The 26,785-nt window shown below is 32.7% G+C and overlaps 1 protein-coding gene across 1 annotated transcript in view; it reads right to left on the bottom strand.

Moving 5' to 3' along the window:
- LOC133329658 (headcase protein) overlaps positions 1-26,785 on the bottom strand; it is a gene marked incomplete at its 5' end in the record, with an annotated part of 183,825 nt that overhangs the window by 140,306 nt on the left and 16,734 nt on the right. The gene's annotated exons all lie outside the window — the stretch shown is intronic.

Below are 26,785 nucleotides of genomic sequence, written 5' to 3'. Positions count from 1 at the left end.
ATATTAATTTTAGATTCTAATAACAAAATCTACATGAAAATAGTCTTCCTGTTATATATTTAAGTAAATTAAAAAAATATTACCGACGTATAAATCAAATGTATGTTGATATGGATTTCGTTGTGGGAAATTGAGGAAATTGTATGCGTTGCAAGACAATGGTTACCAATATAATTATCAATGACTCGAGTCGAGGGGTAATCTAAATAGCAAGTGCTTACACAGCCAAAATATAATTTCTGGAGGATAAGGATTAGTGTAGAGATAAAAAGATTCCAAAATTTATATATTCATGAACAGAATAAAAGTCTATTCTATATTTCGGAATAGTGCTCGGAATATTTAATACAGAGTTTTGGATTGAGTTGGGATTTGAGCACAGCCGAGTTGGCTGTAATTCGGTTGGATTTCCTGTAATTTAGTTTTACGTGGGTGTCAAATCTTCATACCAAAATTATACCGCAGTATATAAAGGTCACAAAAGATGACTGCATGTACGTCTGTTTCTCGGCAATGAAGACCTCCATTGTTAGGAGATGAAATGGACCAAGAACTTAATTTTTGTCTGTTATTCATGATTTGACCAAGGAACACTTTTCATGATAATAGGTTTATTGAAAATGGTAAAAATTGAATTTTCAATTTTTTTCCCTGACCAAAAAGTCGATTTTTAAACTTTTCGATGTTTGCCTTTGACTAAAAAGTCGACTTTTCGATCTTTCGATTTTTTCAAAGCTGTTCAAAATCGATTTTCAACTTTTACCAACTAAACAAAATCGACTAAAAATTTAATTTTTTTATAAGAAATGTTGTCAACAGATGAAATAAACTTTAACAGATGAAAGTTTCGGCTTTGTGATAATAAACCAAGTATTTATGAAGAAAATCGAAAGTCGATCTTGAAAAGTCGACTTTGCAATTTTCTCAAAGAAAAGTCGACTTCGACTTTTAGACTTTTGAATACAAAAAGTCGATTAGACATTGGTAAACATTTAATTTTATGACCTATTTACTACTGAAGGACATAGACCTGAGATGTTGGCAGTATATACAAGAGAAGGGGATGACCTTTAAATTAATACCAATTTTATTGTTGTATGTACAGGGCTCTGCCTACTCTGACAATTTTCAAGATGCTCTAGAGGTTACTACAATAAGCCGAACCACAGAAGAATTTATGAGAATGACTACTGCTTTTGCTTTGCCAATATTTAAAGGGCAAATGAAAAAATACTTCTGTTTGTAAAATAACAGCATTTGAATAGCATAACTTACATCGTCACTCTGGAAAAACATAATTCTGAAAACGTGTCAGAATACATGACTCCGAATAGGATACAAATATCGTGAAATATTGCCCAGGCTAGGAGTATAGATCAACAGAAATTTTAAGTTGTTTGGTATATTTGTACGGTATTATTGCTCGGTCCAGCCGGGCTATACCGCCCGCTTCTTGGCTTTTAAATAAAAATAAACTAATTCAATGGTCCTGTGGTTTTTTTCGAGTAGGCCATCTTATTGGAAAATGAAAAATAGTTTTTTTAAATTAATCTCTCTAACTGTCCTTGGAAACATTACTTTTGAAATCAATTTTTTTTTTATATTTTTCTGTTATATTTCTTATTTTTTCAATATCAATTTATAATATCACACTCGTAATTCTTAATGGTCATAGACCCTCTATGCATATTATGATGATAAATTATTCTGTCTGACATTCGTCATTATTCAATCAAGTATTCATCGTCAAGAAATATATATCTCACAACTCAATTCAATGCTTTGCAGCAAATGTAATAAATAATTATTAAATTCCCATAAAAAAACGACTTTGTTTGATGGGCTGTTGAAAGAAAAGAAAGTTTTTTGCACTACCCCAAAAACCATAAACTGAAGCTGAATAGCCGGGCCTGCCAGAATGCCACCCTCAGCAGCAAAGAACAAAAAAAAAAAAACGATAACGAAAACAAAGAAAATATGCAAATGTGCCACCTTTTTATGGGCAAGCAAAATTAACACATATTAAAATGTGATAAATTTATGAGAAATAACATTATAATAATAATGTTAAAATACAATGGACATCATTAGTCTTATTTTAATCGCCAAAGATTATAATGTTTTTCGTTCCTTTTTTTTTTTTTTGTAAAAAAGTTACAAAAAATATTAATTGTTTTTTACAGAACCCCAAAAATGTAATGACATTTCAATTGAAAACATATTATAAAAAATTAAATTTGAAACCAAAGCTGGGGGTGGCGTTGACAAAAAGCGACGTAGAAAATTCATAATTAATTTTCAAAATTTATTTCACGATTTTTCATCTAGATACAACCGCCGTTTGCATCACTGTGGTCAATTTTTCTATGATTTATGATTTTTCAAAGATTAACTTTGCTGGTGTTTGTTGCCTTCTTTTGATGTTTGTAATGATGTGGCGATATTTTTAAGTCTCAATTTTTTTCTAATTTTAATTTATGATTTTGTATTATTTCAGCTACTGTCATTTTGTTGTTGCAATGTGTTATTTTGCAACATAATACAACTGCGTTGTTTTTCTTGATCTAAAGACATACACACAACCAACATTGTATGTAAATAAAGAAATTACAACAAGAACGACAACAACAAAACCATTTTAATGCCACAACCTATTTCCATACTCCTCTGCTCAACCAAGACATCGTCTTTGCCATCATCTTCGTCCATCCATCCAAGGTGTGGGTGAATGTTACCACATTGACATTGTCAAGTTTTGTATCTAGGAAATGTATCGCCATCGCGCCGCTGCCTCCACCTCTTACTTTGCATTTATAATTCACTCGGTTGTAGATAGATATATATAGAGCTGACTCTGACTGACTGCCTGCTTGGTTTCCACAGATTGTCTTCGTATTTATTTCCTTTGAAAACTAAGCTACAAAAAGAATGTTGTTGTTGTTGTTGTTGTTAGTGGGGAGGTGTTTGGTTTTTGTTCCTTGGTGCACTGTTCTTGCAACATTGAATAGCAGAATGGTGGTTATCTACTAGGCGGCTTTCATCTAAAGGCGTTAGACTGTAAACTTAAAGATATTCATAACCAAACTATTAAAATGTATTCTTTACGACGACAACAAACAACAGCAGCAACAACAACAAGGAAAACATAAAAACCATAAATGGTATTATTTACACGCAAAAAAGAGCAAAATATTTACTAGAAAAAAAGACAAGAAAATTTGAATTTTTGAAAATTGTAATTTTTATCTTAAAGGAAAATTAAAGAAAAAGGCTATATAAAGTGTAAAGAAAAACTATGTATAAATAAAATTAAGTATAAATAATGTAAAATGGTCTTCTGTCGATATATAGAACACATAGGGACGTTCTTTACTATGTACAAGCTATTCAGGAGGGTTCCATTCCAAAGAATTTATTCAAAAGTCCTTAAATTTTTTGGAAACCCACGTTGTAGAAGTATCGGGTTTTCATTGATTTTTGTATAAAAATCAACGCTTGAGAAGCTCTGAAAAAGTATATTTTTTAATTCAAGCTCTGGGAATATCTAAAAAAATATTTTTGAAAAAAAAAAAACTAACTACTATTGGTCCGAAAAAATATCGTAGTTTAATCTAAGATCGCCCGTTTAAAAATCATTAGATTTTTTTTTTTTTTTTTTTTTTTTTTGAATAGGATAGTCCTTGGTAAAATTGTTACTCTATTAAAAATTATTAAAACAAAAATAATATATTCGGTTGGCGAAAAAGAAATCCATTATGTTTCCGACAGATGGCTGTGCTGATAGATTTCTCGTAAAGTATGGATCAAACAATTTCAGATTTATGCTCGTTGGAAGGGTGACATTTCGCAATAAAAAAAAAAACTATTTTGCTGTTTGGCGCATTCAGTTGTGAGTTACAGGGTGTTAAAAATGGAAGTGAACAAAGAGAAAGGCGAAAATACAAGCCAAGCGGCTAAAATTGTGATTGGTGTTTATGGTTTCGATACTGCAATTTTGATTGCGTAAATTCTGTTCAGGAATTATTGATGTTAAAGATGCACCTCCCACAGGTAGGCCGGTGATCGAAAATATCGATAAAATCGGAGAAATTATCAAAGTTGACTCGACATGTTAGCAGTCGTAACATAGCCCAGGAGTTAAAAATAGGCTATAAATCTGGTGAAACGCAAAATTCTGATCTCTACTGTCAACAACTGGACCGTTTGAAGATAACAATTAACCAGAAACGGCCAGAATGGCCAACAAGATAGGTGTCGTGCTAGGCCACACACATCTACAGTGACTCGCCAAAAACTTCGGGAGCTTGGTTGGGAAGTTTTAATACATCCGCCATACAGTCCGGACTTGACACCAAGTGATTATCATATTTTTCTTGCATTGCAAAATGTCTTTAATGATAAACCAGTGAGCGGAGCAGTATAGTCGGACGGGGCATACCCTACACAACTACGAAGGAGTTCTAACTTTCTAAGGAAGTTTATTCCGAGCCTGGGTAAATTTCGTGACCTTTGCACCCTCTTGCCCGATTAGAGGTAAGCAGCACATCTTCCATACACTGACATATTTTCCGATTATTACTAATATTTAGTACAGCCCTTCTTATTTTAGGGTCCATTTGACCCGCTAAATATTGACTGATCTTTATCAAAACAGGCATGCTCAATCTTTGGCCCGATCCCATTCTCCATGTAAAATTTCACGATGTTCGGACCATAATTGAGACCTCTGGAGCGACCAGAAAAACCGACAAAAATTAATTATTTGGTTCATTTCATCACCTAAATATTAACCGATTTTTACCAGAAACAATAGGGGTCTTCATTGGCCAGAACCCACCCTACATGCAAAATTTCGTGAAGATTGGTCCATAATTTACAAATTATAATGGACAGACGTACGGACGAACACACATGTCTAGATCGACTCAGCTAGTCGAGATATGACGATCGGTATACTTAAAGGTGGGTGTAGGACCAATATTTCGCGGCGTTACAAACGCTTGGGGCTGCACAAAGATATAATACCCTGACAACATAGTTGTATAGGATATAAAAATTGGTATCCGGGGTGGATTGTGAAAATCGACTACCAGAGTTTTTTTTTAGAAATAGAGAGCAGGATGTCTACGAGAAATGGCAACAAATCATACAATAAAACGCTGCATAATGGCCCAAATCGGACATTAAATTATGTCCTATAGTTCATATAAAAATAATGAAATTATTTTTCCCAACCTAATATTTATGTTTATACATTGGTAGTCTATTAAAATTATTATTTTAAAAAAATGTTAGAAATATATACAGTTTTTTTTTGTTTTTTGAATGACTAAAAAGCATGGATTCTTATTAATATTTGCTAAATGCGTTGGATTGGATTTACAAAAAAACGTATTAGCACCTATTTAATTTATTTTTTTTTTTTATTTATTATACCCCACACAACTATGTTGTCAGGTCCTAGACCCAACTTTAAGTATACCGATCGCCATATATCGACTAGCTGAGTCGATCTAGACATGTGTGTCCGTCCGTCTGTCCATTATAATTTGTAAACACGATACAGGCCACAGTTATGGACCAAACTTCACGAAATTTTGCATGTAGGATGGGTTCTGGCCAATGTGCACTGGATGCACTGGACCAAAAACTTTATTTTTCTCGGTTTTTCTGGTCGCTCCAGAGGCCGCAAATAGGGCCCAAACTTCGCGAATTTTTACATGGAGAAGGGGATCGGGCCAAAGAATAAGTATGGCTGTTTTGATAAACATCGGTCAATATTTAGCGGGTCAAATGTACTCTGACTTTTGTGTGAAAAATGACAAATTTTGTATTCTATGGGGTATATATTTGCACCTGAAGGTCCTAGAACCGAGAAGTTGATAGTATGTTCAAGAGGAGTGGTTGACCTTTAAATTGATACCAATTATATTGTCGTATGTACTTGGATGCGGGACTTACACATAAATACTTACAGATGCTTACGTATTCATATATTATTTAGTAACACATTACCACACTGGATGGCGGAAATGTAGCGCTGTTCGCTTTGAAATCTTTCATGAAGTCACAGTTATGGTCAAGGACAATGCTTATAATTTTCGGTTATGATCAGATAATAGTTTTTAGATAAATTGGACCGAAAACTTAATTTTTTGTGTAATTTGGAGTAGATCGACTCCAATGGCCACAATTGATAGCCGAACTTCACAAAACAAAAGGTGGAAGGGAATCTGGACAAGTAATTAGAAAGGCTGTGCTGAATATTAGTAATATTTGTTTACCTCTAGTCTGTCAAGAGTGTGCAAATATCGCGAAATACTGCCCAAGCTCAGAACATAAAATCACATAAAGATAGACTTTCGTGGATGTTGTGTAGGGTATCATATGGTCGGCCCCGTCCGACTATACTGCTCCGCTCACTGGTTTATATTTAATTTTATTTCTATAACATTTCTGGCATACAAAATTAGCGATTTTAACCGAAATATTTATTTTGCATTGCCTTTAAGTGTCCTGAAGCTACATTAGTCATGACCACAAGAAAATATATACAAATAACAATTTTGGAATTTTTATGACTCATGAGAAAAATGAAGGCCTATTTCACCACCATTTGTGTGTTCTATGTTAACAAATATTCTGATTGTATGTGGTTTGTATAACATAGTGAATAGTTTATTCAAAAAATAATTTTTGTTAGTATTTTCTTAGTAAAACTCTATGAAAATGTAAAAAAATAATTTTACATTTTTTTTTTTTTTTTTTCTGGTATACAAAATTAGCGTACACGTAAATATTTCTTTTAATGTTCATTATCTGCACAAGGTATCTTTCAACGGCATATCTAGCGTTGAAAATAATTTATTAAAGAGCATACAATATGTAAAAATGTTTCTATAGAATGTTAAAATTGTGTATGAATACTATTAAATGGTAAATTATCTCCATAAATAACATTTTTTAAAGAAACCTTTTAATATCTATTCTATCAAAATATTTCTTCAAACAATTAACCCAACTTGTTCTAAACAAACCTTTTCACACAACTAAACTTTATATTTTATTTATGTGGTTTGCCACGAACCAAATCAAACCAAACAACAACAAAAATACAATAAACTTTAACAATTTAAAATTTAATTTCCTTTATGTTGGCCAATAGACACATGTCGTCTCGTTATCAACAAGAGAGAAAAAAAAAACATGTATATCGTCCGACCGATGCCGCTGCAGTCTCAAAAACTTTGAGTCCCCGCATAACATAACCCACCTCCCTCATCACCAACAATCTAGGAGACTCCTATAGAAGTTCATTGTACTTTAAGTTATTGTCACCTTTATATTCTATGGTCATAAAGTAGTTGCTGGTGGCTGACTGGCTGCCTGGCAGTTTGGAGGATTCATTCGTCTGTCTGCTATCTTTCCGTTTTCTTTTGAGTTTTTATTTTCTGCCATGTCCTGGGCCAACTAACAAAAAACACACAATATGAAGATAGCGCAAAAAAGGACATAGACTTCTGTTTTAAGTTATAAAAAAAATCTATATAGACGACAAAAACAAATAAGTGTGTGTTTTTGTGGGAGTATTCACAAGTTGTTGTCCTCCCGCCATGCGATACAGGTCATTTTAAGTTTTTTTAAAGTGCCTGCTTAAGAAGGAGGGAATAAAATGAAGCAGTGTGATGAATGGCCAGTGGTTGGTAAATTCTCAGTAATAAAACGTGAAAAAAAATCGGAATAACAAAAATGTCTTTTAAATTTGAATCAAAAGGATCCCGACTTAAATTTGTTTTTTAAATTTTAGTCTGAACTCAAAACATGTTCACATACACACTTATATTATAGCCAATTAAGTCCATGTAGCACAAAGGTGTCACATTAATGTAACATGTTGTTCTGCAGGACACGTGTAACTGACAGACACACACACACAGAAAGATTTATGAGCCATATTAAGCCACAAGTTCGTTGGGACATCACCTCTCATCCTGCTCCTACACCCGCACATCGACGACAATCAAAGCTAAGACCAGCAGTGACCATCTGTCCATGTTGTTGTTGTTGCTATTATTTTCTCGGGAATGTTTCACGTTTCATTTAACCGAAATAATCGAACTGAAATCATCTAAAAACCTAAGTGAATCGTGGCAAATGGCATCATTATGCGCATCATAATCATCATCGTCATCAGTGTCGCATGGATATTTGGGATTTGTGGAGATCATTCGCAACAAAATTTGGAGCAATGTTTTTTGTGTTGTTTCGGACTTGCAAGTCATATTGCCATTGTCAATGGCCCGAAGGATTTTTGTGTGAGTGGGTGTGTGTGTCAGATTTTGTCTGGACAGTTATTAAATGCAACATGTTCGTTCGCATTTTTCTATATAAACGACATTAATCTAATGAGAATTATCAATAAAAGCAAGAGGGAGTTGTCGCTGAAGCAGATGTTTTTGTGGCTTTGCCAATTTTCGAAATGACAATCAATTGATTGAAATGCTGCTATCAAAATGTAATGTCAATTTAACTAATTGAGATGATAAGCGTATTGTATTCGCACACAAAATAAATGAAGTCAAATTGAAGCGTAGCTTGTCAGGTTGAAAGTGCAATGGAGGGCAGGTCAAATTCGATAATGTGGATTTTTTAATATTACTAAAAATATATAACCTCCCAATTTTGTGAGATGATAATTAGGTATCCTAAATATTAGGTTGGGGAAAAAAGAAATCCATTAGGACGGTCGTCGAAAATGTCGATAAAAACGCTGAAATAATCGAATTTGACCGGCATGTTAGAAGTCGTAACATTGTCCAGGAGCAGAAAATCGACCATAAAACGGTTGTAAACCAATTACACAAAGCTGGAATCAAAAAGAAGCTCGTTGTTGAGAATGGTTTGAATTTCCATCTGGGAAGCCTTGGCCAAAGGGAATGAGTTAGACCCATTTCTTAAACGGATGGAGACCGAAAAAAAGACATGGATCACATACGATAACCCTGTGCGAAAACGATCGTGGTCAAAGAGACTAACGGCCTGGAAGGTTCAGTTATGCATTTGGTGGGGCTGGAAGGGAATTATTTATTATGAGTTGATCCCATATGGCCAAACGCTAAATTCTGATCTCTACTTTCAACAACTGGACCGTTTGATAATAGCAATTGACCAGAAACGGCCAGAATTGACCAACAGGAGAGGTGTGGTGTTCCACCAGGACAGGAACTTCGGGAGCTTGGTTTGGAAGTTTTAATGCATCCGCCATACAGTTCGGACTTGGCACCAAGCAATTATCATCTTTTTCTGCATTGCAAAATTTCTTTAAAGATAAAAATTTGGTATCTGGGAACATATAAATTTTTATTGTGTAATATATATTTTTATTGTGTATAACTGTATATGAGAGTCGAAATTTTTAAAATGTGTCGAAAAATCGTTCAGTTTCTAGTTCACGCTTGCTCTGAATTTATCCGTCTAAAATACATACCAGTTTCCAAAATTTATAACAATGTGATTCTTACCTGTAATGAAAAAAAATAAAGAATTTTTTATTATTATTTTTATTTTTTTTATTATTATTCTGTAATATGTGTAATTGTGGCAAGATATTACACCGATGATAGACACTTTGGCATAATTACCATAAAAAACAACATTAGTTTTCAAAATACAAAAATTTTTCAAATTACAAAATTTCCCAAGTGATTCATAGTCAAATGAATTTTCTGGAGGAACACACACAAACTCATTAATCACTACATAGAATGCGATACCACCAAAGAGATAATCATAAAATGTGTCAACATGGAATTCAACAACATTACGCAAATATTTGAAGTTTATGATTTAGGCCTGAAAATTTTCCATGAGTCATGGAAATTCCAAAATATTTAGTTATATATATTTCTTAATGGCTATGACTAATGTAGTCTTTTGAAAACCCAAGAATACGAAAAGAATAAATATTTCGGTTAAAATGACTAATTGAATTGAATGGTTAGAAATATCCTAAAAATATAAAAATACTAGCAAAGATATTGGACACTTTAATTTTGAAAATTATTTTAAAATCGAAAGTAAAACATCTTGCTTTTATTTCGCAAAAAAATAAATTCACTGTTTTAAAAATGACTACCAAAATTCAAGGTTTTTGATCTTTCAAAAAAATATTTTTCAAAACTAGATTTGGTGGCATTTTGCAAAACTACAAATATTTTTTTTTTTTTAATATTAACGCACTGTTGGCCATTCCAAAACAATATTTGTAACAATTTACCATCTATTGATCCTAGAAAAAAAATTGCTGGAAAAACTTCACATACTACAAACATTTCAAAAATTGGTGGAAAATATGGGGGGTGCATAGATTCTTCTCCTGGCTATCTTCTTCTTCGATCATTAAGCTCGACTCGAAAGCGAAAAAAACTGACTTAAGGGGTCCCCACCCATTCTCGGTTTCAAAAAAGTTAATTTTTTATTTTGATTTAATTCGAACCTAAACTAATTCAAGGAAATCTCAACAATTTTTGTATTAGCATCAAGTGACGGCTAAAGGGCTTCCCAAACTTTAAACGCGTTTTTCTCCAAACAACGTTTTTGCGAATGGCGGGCACGATAACTCAAAAACTAATAACCCAATCGGGACGTTTTGGGACGTTTCTCTGTGGGTGTATAGCTATCGTATGAACTAGGATAAAGTCAATCGGTGAAGATCTTCCTTATTTTTGAACTTAGTTCGTGGTCAAAAATAGGCGATTTTCCAAAAACAAATCAAAGTTCCGCCTTTTTGTTAATTATTGTGCGATGTCAATAATCCTAGTTCATACGAGAGCCAGACATGTACTCTTTCCAACACCGTTGGAATTTTTGGGTTCCGATGTTCCAGTGAGGAGTTATCATGCCCGCCATCGAAAATATGGAATTTTCTTTGATCACAAAAAATAACAACAAAACAACAACAATTTTTTTGTAAATTATTTGTCTTCCTTTTTAAATTTATATATATATATATATATGTGCAAAGTTACAAACCAAGCATTGGTATTCATTTAACCGGCCCAATTAAAATCGTAAAAATAAAAAGTCGAGAATGGGGGGTTCCATTAAAGCTAATTCAAATGATCATCCCCCTTGCAACCAAAATTCAAATAAATAAAACTTATTTCAGCTGAACAGTGGTAGGATTCGAACTTAGGTCCTCAGAGCAACAAAAATGTTGCCAGACCACTTAGCGTTCTGAGCCATAAACACACTTCCGAAAGGGCTCGAAAATAGCATGAGTATACCGTGGAAGCAATTGCAGGTGTGTAGATTCATCCATCCACTGCTAGAACAACATCAAATTTGCTTCCACTAGTACTGTTTCCAGAGTGAAGACAAATTTGAATTGAATTTACAGATCTTTGTAAAGAAACGCGACGCATAATGGAGGTGCGTAGGTTCTTATCTTGACTTTCCTTTTCATTGCAAAACTTTGATCATTAAGCTCGATTCAAATAAGAAAAATACTGATAAATGTGTTTTTCGTGCTAAATAATTTGTATTTTAAGTCTAGAAAATTCCATTTTGGGAGAAAAACCTTGTATTGCTCGCCATATGTCAAAGATCGGAGCTATATGGTGTGAAAATTTCTGAAATTTTCATTAATTTCATTTTTTTCTGGTGATCCTATTAATACATGAAGAGATTGTTCAATATATTGATTTGTAGTCATTGTATAAATTTTTTGAGATTACATTTCTGCAGTAAAATCGAATGAGGAATTTGTTTGTAGAACATTTCGTCCTTCTACCTTGATTTCTTGTATGTCCTATTCGTCCTTAAATTACTGCACTGGACTGCAATTATCATTATTCTGCATGATCTCAAAAAATACATACAATAGCAACAAATGAAGGTATGAAGTCAGAGCATGACGTCGATTTTGTCGCATAATCTATGCCTGAATATTAAAAATATCAAATTCGATTTTTTTGGAAAACTATTTACATACATATTAACGCCTAAAATATTAAAAAATATAGCATGAACTATGTATATAGTATAGTTTTGAAAAATATTCTAGTTTATATTTGAATGTTGTTAATTTAACGTTCAGTATATTATATTTTAAGAATTACTTTTTTAATCTATGCTGAATTTTTTATCTTTTTTTTTTTTAATATTAAAAACATCCACATCAGAAGATAAAAAATTCTAACCACTCCATATTTCTGCACTTTTTTTTAATATATGTAAATGTAAGTATTACTAAAATATATATATATATATATATTTTTTTTAATTTCACTAATTTTTATTTGTGCACCTTTAGACCTCTGTTCGACTACTATTATAATTATCTTATAATATCCTATTATATGTTATTAATATCGTAATCATTTTCAAACATTCCAATTGTTGTTGCAATTGTTATATGCGAATGACCCTCAAAAAAACCATCATAAATATTATTAATATCAAAAATATTATCCGCTATAAAACTACTTAAAACTTTGTCGACAGCAACACCAACAACAGCAACAGCACCGACCATAAAATTATAATTCTCTCAAATAAGTTTCAAATATTTAAATCTCTTTATCCTGTGTTATGGTTCATTTATATGATCCCCCTATTGAAGGTTTGAAATTTATAAAAAAAATTAAAGCCATAAAGCAATTTAAGGCTACGCACAAAAACGAAGAAAACCCCAAATTTTCAACGCCTTCAACAAATTCAAATATAAATTTCTAACAAAAAAGTTCATTAAAAAGATAAATGTAATCAATTGAGGGGGGATACCAAACAAAATCAAGGCATTTCAATATTTTCAACAGAATGCCATCAAGCGGGAAGATGTACTCAGACCCTTAAATAATTTACTCTCACACACCCACAATGTGTTTACCTTATTTACACTTAACTTGACATAAGTCAATGGCTTTTATAGATTCTTTTGCTAACATGTTTCATTCTCCTTTTCCCTCTCTCTCAGAGGCCCTCTGTTTTCGGAACAAACATCCTATCATGGGAATTGCTTATGCCTCTGCGAATGGCCTTAGAGGTATTTTAAGTGTCTACATTTCCAAAAATACACGTGCCAAACAAATTTGAAGGATACCTCATACCCCCACACGTATCACACACAACAAAATCGGTATTTCTTTTCTGAGAAATGAATTTTCCCACGCTAACACCTCTACTCTTCTTGCATTCCTCTCATCAATGGGGTTTTCGTATTTACATGCCCTAAAGGGCATTCAACTTTTTATACGAAGAAGCCTATAACAATTAAATCAGGAGAAGGAGCTTCAAACTACCAGCAAGCACATTGCACTTAGGAACCTGCACCTCCCTCCTCTCTTTTTCTATGGAAACGAGAGAGAACAAGCGAGCCTATTATTTTAGGCGCAGGCTCAGTAGGGAAAAGCTTTAAATGCTGAGAGCTACAAAGCTTTTTTAGGAGCCATAAACTCCTACATAGAGATATTATGAGTACAAGAAAAAGGAGCCTAAAGAGTAATCCTGCGCCTATGCTATGGCCATGACAGTGGCCCTGGCCGTGAATTCCTGTATGTGTGGTACCTCTATGTGGATGTATGTGTGTAGGTGGTAGGTATTTGTAAATTTGCCCTTGGCAATGACTTTGCTGGTATGTTAGTGTGTACCAATATGGTAGGAGAGCTTTTATGGCCTCTTCAACTCAAATCCAAGTGACGTAAATATTGCGTTAGGCAGGACAATGACCAGCAGCAAGCTGCCGAAATGAGAGCTTTGCAAATATTCCTCCTTTAGTGCATAAGGTAACGACCAAAGTAAAGGAAAAACCTTTCAAGCATCTTCAAGTGGAAAGGTAAGGTCATGGGTGGGAGAGTTATATCCTTTTTCTTTGACATTATGACATTCCAAAGGAAAATACACACACACATTAACATCTACACACATTTTGAAGAAGATGTTGTTGTTGTTTTTGGCCCCAGCAATCAAAACTTTCTCACAATGATTTTCATTCATTAGGAAAAACAGCATTTCGAATTTGGGTATTTTATTTGCTGGGATGATGATGTTTTTGGGAGGGGTATTTCTTTTCTTCTTCGTCTTCTTACTAAACGTTCGTGACCTTGTCCTTGAATAGGCGGATAAAGAAAAGACACTTGTATGCTTTTGCTTATTCTTGTGGGTATTCAAGAGTATAATGGCTTCGTTTTTGGGTAAGAAGTGCGAAAGACATATTTTTGTTTTGAGAAACTCCTTTGGGAGAAATTCTTAAGACATCTTATTTGTGTTGTTGTTGTATGAATTGAATGTCTGGCGCTGGAAAGTGGCATACTTGAATGGACCTCCTTCATGTGTTGCAAGGACGCCTTTTATTTGCCATATTTAAAATTATAGTCTTGGCATTATTGTTTTCGGCAATCAAATAAAGAAATTCAAGCTCGTTAAAGACACGAATAAAACAAGAGGAAGGGATAGGGAGATATTCGGTATAATTTAACTTGGCTTTAAAAATAAAAACAACAAAATTTCATATAGGCCACATTATGGACAAAACATAATCTGAATTGTTTTTATTAGGCTTCCGAAGGGCTAATTTTTAAAGAATATTTTTTCAAGGCCTATACAAGGCGTGGATTTTTTAATGAATATTTTTCAAGGCCTGACCAAGGCGTGGATTTTTTAAAGAATATTTTTTCAAGACATATCCAAGGCGTGGATTTTATAAAGAATATTTTGTTTGGGCCTATCAAAAGCGTGGATTTTTTAAAGAATATTTTTTCAAGGCCTATACAAGGCGTGGATTTTTTAAAGAATATTTTTTCAAGGCCTATACAAGGCGTGGATTTTTTAAAGAATATTTTTTCAAGGCCTATACAAGGCGTGGATTTTTTAAAGAATATTTTTTCAAGGCCTATACAAGGCGTGGATTTTTTAAAGAATATTTTTTCAAAGCCTATACAAGGCGTGGATTTTTTAAAGAATATTTTTTTAAGGCCTATACAAGGCGTGGATTTTTTAAAGAATATTTTTTCGAGGCCTCTATACGTGGATTTTTTAAAGAATATTTTTTCAAGGCCTATACAAGGCGTGGATTTTTTAAAGAATATTTTTTCAAGGCCTATACAAGGCGTGGATTTTTTAAAGAATATTTTTTCAAGGCCTATACAAGGCGTGGATTTTTTAAAGAATATTTTTTCAAGGCCTATACAAGGCGTGGATTTTTTAAAGAATATTTTTCAAGGCCACCACTGAGGCGTGGATTTATTAAAGAATATTTTTCAAGGCCCAACTGAGTCGTGGATTTTTTAAAGAATATTTTTTTAAGGCCTATACAAGGCGTGGATTTCTAAAGAATATTTTTCAAGGCCCTTGTATAGGCCGTGGATTTCTAAAGAATATTTTTCAAGGCCCTTGTATAGGCCGTGGATTTCTAAAGAATATTTTTCAAGGCCCTTGTATAGGCCGTGGATTTCTAAAGAATATTTTTCAAGGCCCTTGTATAGGCCGTGGATTTCTAAAGAATATTTTTCAAGGCCCTTGTATAGGCCGTGGATTTCTAAAGAATATTTTTCAAGGCCCTTGTATAGGCCGTGGATTTCTAAAGAATATTTTTCAAGGCCCTTGTATAGGCCGTGGATTTTTAAAGAATTGTTTTTTTACGCAATAAAATAAATTTAGATCTCTATAAATATATAAAACCCCCAAATTTTATTTATGTTTTGCTGCATGTAAATTTTAAATTTTATTGGGTCAATTAACCTTGAAAATAAAATTTTTGGGGGTAAATAAGGCATGACCCTTCACAGAAAAAGGGGCATATAAATATTTGATGTTTTTATGAATTCCCTTAAAAACAAATACACGTTCATATACAAATGTTTAATAAATATTAACATACTTAACGACTACATGCAAATACACATACAAACATACATACAAAACCCATTGTCAATAAAGGTGACATTTGTTTAGGTTTCTCTCGGTTATTGGCGTCGTTGTTGGGTCACAGCAGCGAAAAAAGGTAGATATAGGATCCAATATTAATATAAATACTGACTTTATGAAGGTAAGTATGTAAGTGTGTTTACTTGGCGTTCTCTTGTTTGTTTGTTAAGTGTCTGGAGGTGTTGTTTGTTCTTTATTCTTTGCTTTGTTTTTATTGTCTATATATGAATATGTACCTGGATAGCCTGCCTCTAATATGGTTATACTATATACCTATATGATGAGATGCTTCTGTATATGTATCCTTGCCATGAGGTGTTGACAAAACGAACGCATACAAATGTAAATCGTATATAACTTTATTATAACAATCCTGCCATGGTAGTCTGTCAATCAGCCAGTCAACCAAGTTAGTTAGTCAGTCATTCAGCCAGCCAACCATCCATCCAGTCAACCATCACTTGCTGTGAAAGTGAGTTAACAGTTTTTTTTTCCTCCTAGCTCCTTGTTTATTTTTTGCCGTTCAATGACCCTGTAGTTTTTTTTCCTTTTATGCACTGCATATTAAACAGAGGATATTAAAATGAACTTTTCAACCAAAAAAAAAGTTATTATCAAAAATAAGCAGCAGCAGAAAATATTGAAAGTACTGATTGATTGATTTTATTTGACTGACTGCTTCTCTTCTTCTTAGTATTGTAAACAGCATGTTATTAGAATATGAAAGGAGCTTCCTCTCTAGAGCAATAAACTGGCTTTGTTTAAAATGATATTAAACGGAATTTAATATCGAATTTAAAATTGTTAGAACAGAGGCAAAATTATTAATCAAAATAATTGAAATCCGAAATAAATGTACAAGAAGAATTACAACGAGTCCAAAAGGCCTGTCGTTGAGCGCCCACTGAATATTTTTTGTAAAATTAAAAGGTTTCAAGAACTAGCAAAGGTGTGGATTTTTAAGACAATATTTTTCAAGGACTATCCAAGGCTTGGATTCTTTAAAGAATATTTTTTTTCAGGCGTGGATTTTTAGAGAACAGCTTTTCAAGGACAATCCAAGGCATTGAAAATATTCAATTCAAGGTCTATCCAAGAATATTTTGTATAGCGTGGATTGTTTAAGGGAACCCCCCCCCCCCCCCATTCTCGATTTGAATTTATTAAGATTTTCAATGGGCTGGTAAATCAATACCAATGCTTGTTAAGGTTTGTAACTTTGCACATATATAATTGAAGATTTAAAAAAGAAGAAAAATAATTTACAAAAAATTTTTGTTATTGTTTTGTTGTTGTTTTTTGTAATTAAAGAAAAGTCCTTATTTTTGATGGCGGGCATGATAACTCCTCACTGGAACATCGGAATCCGAAAATTCCGTATGAACTAGGATTATTGACTTCGCTCTAAAATTAACAAAATGGTGGACCTTTGAAAAAATATTTTTGGAAAATCGCCGATTTTTTACCAAAAACCAAATTAAAAAATAAGGAAGATCTTCACCGATTGGCTTTATCCTAGTTCATACGAGAGCTATACACTCCCAGAGAAACGATGCAAAATTTGGAACTGATTGGATTATTAGTTTTTGAGTTATCGTGCCCGCCATTCGCAAAAAAATGTTTAGAGAAAAACGCGTTTAAAGTTTTTTAGCCGTCACTTGATGCTGACACACTAAATCGGATATATCTTCAACAGTTCTTGAGATTTTCACTTGAAATTTTGTAGAGACATTCTTTAATCAGTGTAGATTCGAATTATATCAACAAAAATTTTGACCCCGAGAATGGGGGGGGTCCCCTTAAAGAATAGTTGTTCAAGGCCTATCTAATACGTGGATTTTTTTAAGAATATTTTTTTCAAAGCCTATCAAAAGCGTGGATTTTTTAAAGAATATTTCTTCAAGGCCTATTTAAGGTGTGGATTTTTTAAAGAATATCTTTTCAAGGCCTATCCAAGTCGTGCATTTTTTAAAGAATATTTTTTAAGTCCTATTTAAGGCGTGATTTTTTTAAAGAATATTTTTCAAGCCTATCCGAGGTGTGGATTTTTTAAAGAAAAATTTTCAAGCTTATCCGAGGCGTGGATTTTTTAAAGAATATTATTTTCAAGGAACAACAAAGACGTGTTTTTTTTAAAGAAAAATTGTCAAGCCTATCCGAGGCGTGGATTTTTTAAAGAATATTTTTTTTTCAAGGACCAACAAAGACGTGTTTTTTAAAGAATATTTTTTCAAGGCCTACACAAGGTTTCGATTTTTAAAGCATGTTTCTTCAAGGCCTATACAAGGCTTGGATTTTTAAAGCATCTCTTTTTCAAGGCCTATGCACGACTTGAATTTTTTTAAAGAATACTTTTTTAAGACATATACACGACGTCGATATTTTAAAGAATATATTTTCTAGGCCTATACAAGTTGTGGATTAAAAAATTATCTAGGAGTATAAGAAGTGGGGAGTTTTTAAGAACTTTTTTTCAAGAACAATAAGAAGTGAAGATTTTTTAAAAAAATATTTTGTCAAGGGCTATAAGAAATGAATATTTTTTAAAGAATATTTTTCAAGGTTTATCCAAATAATGAATTTTTTAAAGAATATCTTTTAGACCTATCCTAATATAGGTATAGATTTTTTTAAAAAAGAAAACAGAAATCTTTTTAATTTTCAATGACCTCAAGGGGTGGATTTATAAAGAAAAATTTTTAAGGCCTAATATAGGCGTGAATTTTTTAAAGAGTTTTTTCATGAACTATAAGAAGAGAATATTTTTTAAGAATACTTGTTCAAGGACTCGGAGAATTGTGGGATTTTTTAAAGAAGCCTGGATTTAAGAACCTGAAGAAGCCTGGATTTTATAAAGAATATTTTTTAAAGGAAAGAAAACTTTTCGCAAGATTAGAAAACATTTTTGTATTCAAATGTTTTTCCTAAATTCGACTTGGTATATTACAACAAATAGTCTTCAAATTTGAAATTTAAAAATTCCACATGTTTCCTAACAAAAATCTACTTGCTCACTGGTGGTGACATCATGTCTGTCGCCTATTTTTTTTTTTTTTTTGTTTTAATAAAATAAACAAATTTTCTATAGGCACATAAATCAATTGAAATAAATGGAAATTGTAATTTATATTTTTTTCTTTTGGACTCCAAAACAAAGACTCAACAAATTCTTGTAATGTTAAACAAATTACTTTTGATTTGTGGCACACACATTATCAAGTAGTGGTGGTAATACTGGGGGTAAAAATAGAAAAAAAATCAAATAAAGTCTACAAAGACCGAACAACGTATCGGCATGTTCTATTAAGATGTTCAAGCGGCATAAATATAAGCCGGGGTACAGTATAAGAGAAATCAATTATGGAGGAGGAATCAAAAATGTTTTGCTGATGATTGATCAATTTATAGCGGGTCAAATAGACCTCAAATTTTGATTGAACAATTACATAAAAAAATATATATTGCGGTTGATGTGATCACACCATGGGAAGTCATGGTTCAGAAATCAGCCAGTGCATAAAACTGGGAAGGTTGATGCTTAATCTAATACCAGTTATATTGAAGAGGGCTATGGAAAATATACTGAAATGTGGAAAGAGGTTTTCATTTAAATATTTCCATAGGCACTGCCATTGAAAAATCCGATTTCTATTTTTTGTAACTACAGCTCCATATTTTAAAGTCCGAATACTGTAGTACGTTATACGATTTTTTTTTTATTTTAATTTAGATGACAAAAACTAAAGATTTATGATTTTTATAGTAAATAACTTCAGCAAGCAATTGATTGGTCAACACAGAAAGGCTGTAATGTTTTGGCAGCAGTATATAAGAACTGGAGAACAAGTGAGTTATTTTAAATTGGTTTGCATGATATTTAGATTGCAGTACGTTTGAAACGAACAACTATTTGTTTAAAATAAAATACTGCAACACTTGAGTTTTGCCACTAAACACGATGATTAGCTTCACAACATGGTAAATAAAAAATTGGTGAGAAAATCCAATTGAAATGTAATTGTTATGTTCGCTGTTGAAACGATGCAGTCAGTGAAATATAAATTTTTGTTTAGAGTTGAACAAGTGTATTTTCAAATTGCTATTGATGTTTCAAGGATAGTGTGAAATAGCAGCAGCAATAAAACGAAATTAAATCGTAAAATTACGTTAAAAAATCGATATAAAATAAACGGGTCACCATAAATGTTTAGAATTTTTTATTATTAACACACACGGGGTCAAGAGAAGGAATAACGACTATAAAACTAAGACTATTCCACACAGAAAATCAAATGAAATTTAATATGCTAGCCTGCTACTTGATTGCTGATAGGAAGGGGTAGGGGTTGGGTGCTGGTGGCTGGCTGGTTAATTTTTCATAATTTCAAATTAAAAAACGAAACGAAAATCTTATGATGCTGTGTAATTTAAATCTACTCCTACACTTGGAACACTTCGAGCAGCAGCACCACCATAGCCAGCTAAAACAATCTAAGATTGTTGTCTAAAAGCCTAACATCGATCTTTGTCTGTTGCCTAGAGAACTCCACCAACAACACCACGACCACTAGCGCAAATCAATACTAGGTCACGAGTAGAATTTCATGCGTCACAGCTGTTGTTTTTAAACGACACGAACTATAACAAATTAAAAAAAACAATAAAAATTAAATGTCACTTCAAATTGACCCCATTTTTATGGATATTTATAAGTCTAAATTTTAAAATTATATGGATGTATGTTTGTATGTATTTATAGGCGAGAGCAAAAATATTATTAATAACAAATGCTGATTTGTTTGTCATGTACTACTATTGTTTATAGAATTTATAAATGGAATATTATTAAGCGATTTGGCGGGTGGAGACGACTTCATTGTCAAAAGACACTGAGAAAAAAATCGATAAAATAAAAATTTCGGAGGAATTTAATTTAAAAATTAAATTAATATTTTGAAAATTCTATATAAAATAACAATTTAAAATATGCATTTTTTGTAAACATCTTTGATTTCTATTTCTCTTAGTGTATTTTATTAACATCACTCTAGACATTTTGCTTATTATTTACATTTCTTACAATCATACAATTTATTCATATTTTTAATAAAATGTCAGAACCAATAACAAACATTTCATTACAATTCCAATGTTCAATTGTTGTGGGGGTGTCAACAGACATTGTGTTAAGTCATTGGAGAGAAGAAACATTTGGTTATTGACATGAGATGTATGAAAAAAAATTAAAATATTTTAATTGGTTTTTAAAATCTATGTATGAGAGATGATTCTAACATTTTTTGAAAATACAGATTTTTTAATATGACAAAAAAAATTTTTCAATCACTATTCAAAGGCGTGGATTTATTAAAAATATTTTTTAAAGTTCATTTGACTTGTGGATTTATAAAGCAGTAAGCAAAGCAGTAAAGTCGGACTGGCCGACTATATGATACCCTTCACCACTTTGTATCCTAGCACACGTCGCCCTTTCTAAGAAATATTGACATGAAATTGAACGAAGTTAAATATGCGATTTTTATCTATAAGTAAACCGACTAACATCAATCCCAACACATTAAAAGCAAACTTTACACACTTTACATTTGGTATGCTGCACTGTTTAAAATGTAATCTCAACCAGACAACCATTGATTATTTGGTGTACAATTAACATGAATAGGTCGAAATCATTTATGGAAGCTATGCTATATCTAAATCCGAACCGATGTCAAGAAAACTTGTCCGAGATTAATTTATACTAATTTCAGTACGTTGTGTCAATCGACCTATCTATAGGTCTTTGGTGCTTCATTTACCTTAAATCGGACGAAAATATATATGGGAGCTATATCTAAATCGGACCCGATTTTCTCGAAATTTGACACACGTCATTCTAGACTCAATTCGGTACACTATGTTAAATTTCGTTAAATTTCAAAAGAAGTCTAGGGACTTTGGTGCACCATTTACATAAAATCAGACAGAAGTATATATGGGAGCTATATCTAAGCTGAACCGATTTGCACGAAACTTAGCACACATCATTCTAGACTCAATTGAGTACACTATGCAAAATTTCGTGCAAATCGAAATACATAGTATAGGGACTTTGGTGCCTCATTTACCTTAATTCGGACGAAAATATACATGGGAGCTACATCTAAATCTGACCCTATTTTCTCGAAACTTGACACACGCCATTCTAGACTCAATTCGGTACACTAAGCAAAAGATGTCTAGGGACTTGGTGCACCATTTACATAAAATCGAACAGAAGTATATATGGGAGCTATATCTAAAGCTGAACCGATTTTCACGAAACTTAGCACACATCATTCTGGACCTAATTCAGTACCAAATGCAAATTAAAATATATATAGGGACTTTGGTGCCCCATTTACCTTAAATCGGAAGAATCTATATACGGGAGCTATACTTAAATCTGAACCGATTTTCTTCAATTTCAATAGGGTCAAATAAGTGACTTGTGTCAAATTTCATCCGAATCGGATCATAAGTGCGGCCTGTACTTTGTTTACAATTAACATCTACAGACGGATGGACGGACATGCATAAATCGACTCAGAAAGTGATTCTATGCCTATTCTCAAAAGGAACCATGTGTCTTTCTCATTTCCTTTTGCCTGTTACAAACATATGCACACCACAGTGTGGTGAAGGGTATACAAAAAAACTTTTGAAATACTATATGAGGTGTGGATTTATTAAAAATATTTTTTCAAGGACTGTCCAAAGACGTGTATTTTTAATAGACATTTTTTAAACTAAGGCGTGGATTTATAAAAAAATATCTGTTTCAAGGACTATCCAAAGGCGTGGATTTTTTTTGAAGAAATGTTCAAGGACTATCCAAAGGCGAGGATTTACAAAAAATATTTTTTCAAGGACTATCCAAAGGCGAGGATTTACAAAAAATATTTTTTCAAGGACTATCCAATGGCGAGGATTTACAAAAATATTTTTGCAAGGACTATCCAAAGGCGAGGATTTATAAACAATATTTTTTTTAAACACCATCATATTGTTTTTTTTTTTAAGATTAAATTTGGTATTTTTTTACTCAAGAAAAGTTTAATGATTGTCTTCAAAAGAGCCCTACTTCTATGATGGTCTGATCACCTTATGCGAGTCATAGAGCGACTAGAGAAAAAGAAAAAATGGTTTGCACCATTTCGTCATCTAAATATCATCCCATCGCCAATGAAAACTGTTGAAAATGCCTTTTTAAAATGTCCAGTGATGTCCACAGCAATAATAAAACACACGTTTGTATTCGGGGGTTTTCAAACTTCATTCCCAGCAATTCAAACTTGTAACGACACACGTTAACAACTGAGAGCACGACACTTTACAACTGAGAGTTTTTACTTATAACTGAGACAATCTCTCTATGTTACAACCTCTTTTTATCTATTTGGCGCGTTTTCTAGATTATTCTATTCTATATAATTCTAGGTCTAGTTCATTCTAATGGTTACTCATTTATCTATTTTCATCTCTATTAAAGTAATCATTAATTGCATACTTATCATATTGTAAATGATCAACATAGGGATCACTAAATCCCACTAAATATGAGTTGCCAATTGGGTAATTCAAAATATTTAACAAAAACTGTAAATGTCGTCCTTGACCGACGCGACTTATAATACCTACACAACGTAGTTTTGTAGGTTATAAAAACGTTTTATGTTTGGATTTAGTCGAAGGTTTGTGACGTGATATGGGGTTTCAGTGGTTTTTGAAGCCTTTTAATCAAATTTGAAATATGTTCATTCAATTGTTTCCACTAATTTAGATAAGTTCTCATGCCTTAATTTTTTTTCGAAAAAATTCAAAACTATTACATTCCAAAAATATATTCAATTTTTTTCCAACAAAATATCTTTTCTTCATAAAAAAAATAATATTTATATTCAAATTATGTTGCCACCAAAAATACATATAAACATAAAATATTATTAATACTCATTATTCTACATACCTAAAGGATCATAAATAAGATGCCTATTAACAAGCCACAACATATAGTACCAAAATTGCACATCATGTGCTATTCTATGACGGCGACGGTTATGTTCGTAAAAATTAAAATACTAAAATTCACATAATTCATAATCGTTGGCAATGCAAAAATTGTTAACCTCTTTCTGTGGTGGTGGCATGAAAATTCGTAGAGAACGGACAACACACAAAATTCGCATTTTTATGTCATATGTGTGTTACTATGGAAAAATATTCAAATAACAACAGAGATCATAAATGCCATCATATATACAAAATATTCCATAAAAAAAGAAGAAAACTATTTTTGGGTTTAAAAATAATTTTTGGCCCTGGAGAGAGAGAATACGGGCCACTCTGACTCCGGTCGAAATGAAAATAAATTCTTGCAACATTTGTTAGACGACAAGAGAAGCACAAAAAAGAAACACAACGAAATGTTGCATGTTTTGTGGTTAACACTATACAAATGACTTGAAGAGGGGAATGGCGACAAAAACGAAAGAAAGTCGACACACAAAATGCAATAAGTTTTTGGGAGCTGGCTTCTTTTTTTGACAGTTGTTATATTTCTTGTAGTTCTTTACTTCACCACAAAAAAGGAAGCAACAAAATTTGGTATTTTTGGACACAATTTTGTTGTTTGTGTGGTACTGGATATTATGTTTAAGTCATATCCATTGCTTCCTCCATACAGCAGCACTGCATTGCTGCAGTATATGATATACACCAACCACTTGAGTTCTGCCATTGAAATTACCAGGGGAAGTTTTGTCTGCCAAAACAGGAAAGTGATTCTAGACTAGCCAGACGACAGGCAGTCAGGCAACATGACCAGGGAGTATACCAGGACAAAAAAGAAGAAGAGTAAAGCAACGACAAGTAATTTGGACAATAATATATTATAAAGTTTATTAACTAAACTAGGGAGTTCCATAAAGTGTGCTGCTGTTGGCATGGAAAATGGATTTATGAAAAGGTAAATGGAGTTTAAGTTTGGGGAAAAACTATATTTGCAAACATTAATAAGGGTAAGGAGGAGAGGAAAATAAGTTTTCGAGGATAGGAAATTTGGTCAATTGTTAAGTTAAAGTTAGGGAAATTTGACAAAAACTCCTGATGTGAACAGACCTGAGTGAATGACATATATCGATTCTGAAGGACAACTTGGCAGCTAGCATGGACAAAATTTGGCATTTTCGACTATCTAACATCGGAAAAAACTGATCCTGCTTACTGCAAAAAACTGGTAGAATCAGACCATAATACATTAAAACCATTCGTAAAAACAAAAGAATGCCAAAAAAATATTAAATGTTAACAAAAGTACGAATTTTCAAAAAAGGAATTTTACTTGATATACCAGTATGTTTTGATCTCTCCTAGACCGGCAAAACTTAATTTTAAGAAATTATTTCGGAATCAAATTGAAACAAGTATCATATTACAGGCAATCAAACTACAGATTGTTAGTTTCGAATTGGAGCTATGCCATGGACCTATTTCGAATATTTTCTGCAAAGAAATTATCTACCCAGCATGAATCCGGTACAAAATTACAGCCACTTGGATGGTATAAATCGATTAGGACGAAACCTTTATATAAGGTTTATATCAAAACAAGGATCAACAATGGCAATTTTCTGCAAGGACGTTTTTCGCAAACGTAGACTCCCAATGACAAATGTCAGTCACATTTTTTTTGAAAATGTTCCATAGATAATGATAAAAATTGTCTGCCAATGAGTTATTAATCCAACATGAACATAACATCGGTTGAAAATTTGAACCAAGGACCAGTAAACTACTCAAAATGAGGCGGAACTTTTAAAGAACGATGTCAAAACAAGCCCAAAGTACAGTCCTTCCGACTGTGCTTCGGTTGGAAAACTCGGATAATATCTTCCGATTGGGGAAATGTGGCGGTAACGGGATCTATACAAAATCACGTACTTATGTGGCGGTAACATTATATGGGGTCTATACAAAATCACGTACTTATAACCTATCTTCAATAGCATATTTCAAAAGAAGAGTGAGTAAATTCAAAATCTCTACCGAAAATATTGAGAGCTCTATTCTGATTTCAAAAGACAGACTGGCATGCGATCATAGATTGCTCCGAGAAATTACAAATTAATTTGAAGGGTATAATTAACGAAACCTCCAGAATTTCTTCAGAAAAGTGGGCCTAGAATGTCTTATGAGGTCTCCGACGAATTATCATATGTTATACCCTCCACATTACTATTGATGTTCTAAAAAACAACACCTTGAGCATTGGATCTACTTTAAGAAATCCTCGATTTGATTAGGAAGAATTATTCTAATCGTACTCCTTTCCGCAATTTTCATTCCTCAGAATTTCCCTCAAAATAATATTTATCAGACAATTTTCAATATTGTTTTTTCAATACTAACATTATTTTATTTTCCCCCATAATAGCCAAATTTATTAACCATTTAATGTTTGTTCAATGGCATTGCAAGCAGAAACGACCACATGTTGTTATTGAACGGAACTCTTAAAAAAATGGAAGCATCAGGAAAGAAACGAAAAAAAAAACAAAGTAAATTGACAATTTTCTTTTGTCGTAAAAAATCTGTTGTGCTTCAATTTCCCTGATCTGCTGATGTTATTACACAGACATTTAGCACCTTACAAAGTTGGGCGAGTTACAAAGAAGAGAAGAAGCAAAGGGAGTTACAAAAAACAAAGAAGTTTGAAATTGAAAATATGTTCCGAATGATTTTTTCTTTTGGTTGCACTCTGTTGCGATGTTTGAAGCTGCTGCAGTTTCGTAGACTAACTTGGTGGCATCGACAACAGAGT

The sequence above is a fragment of the Musca vetustissima genome, unplaced genomic scaffold (genome assembly GCF_032173495.1).
Source record: "Musca vetustissima isolate MV318-11 ecotype Yass unplaced genomic scaffold, APGP_CSIRO_Mvet_v1 utg3796, whole genome shotgun sequence".
NCBI lineage: Eukaryota > Metazoa > Arthropoda > Insecta > Diptera > Muscidae > Musca > Musca vetustissima.
This window is presented reverse-complemented; position numbering and strand designations above follow the sequence as displayed.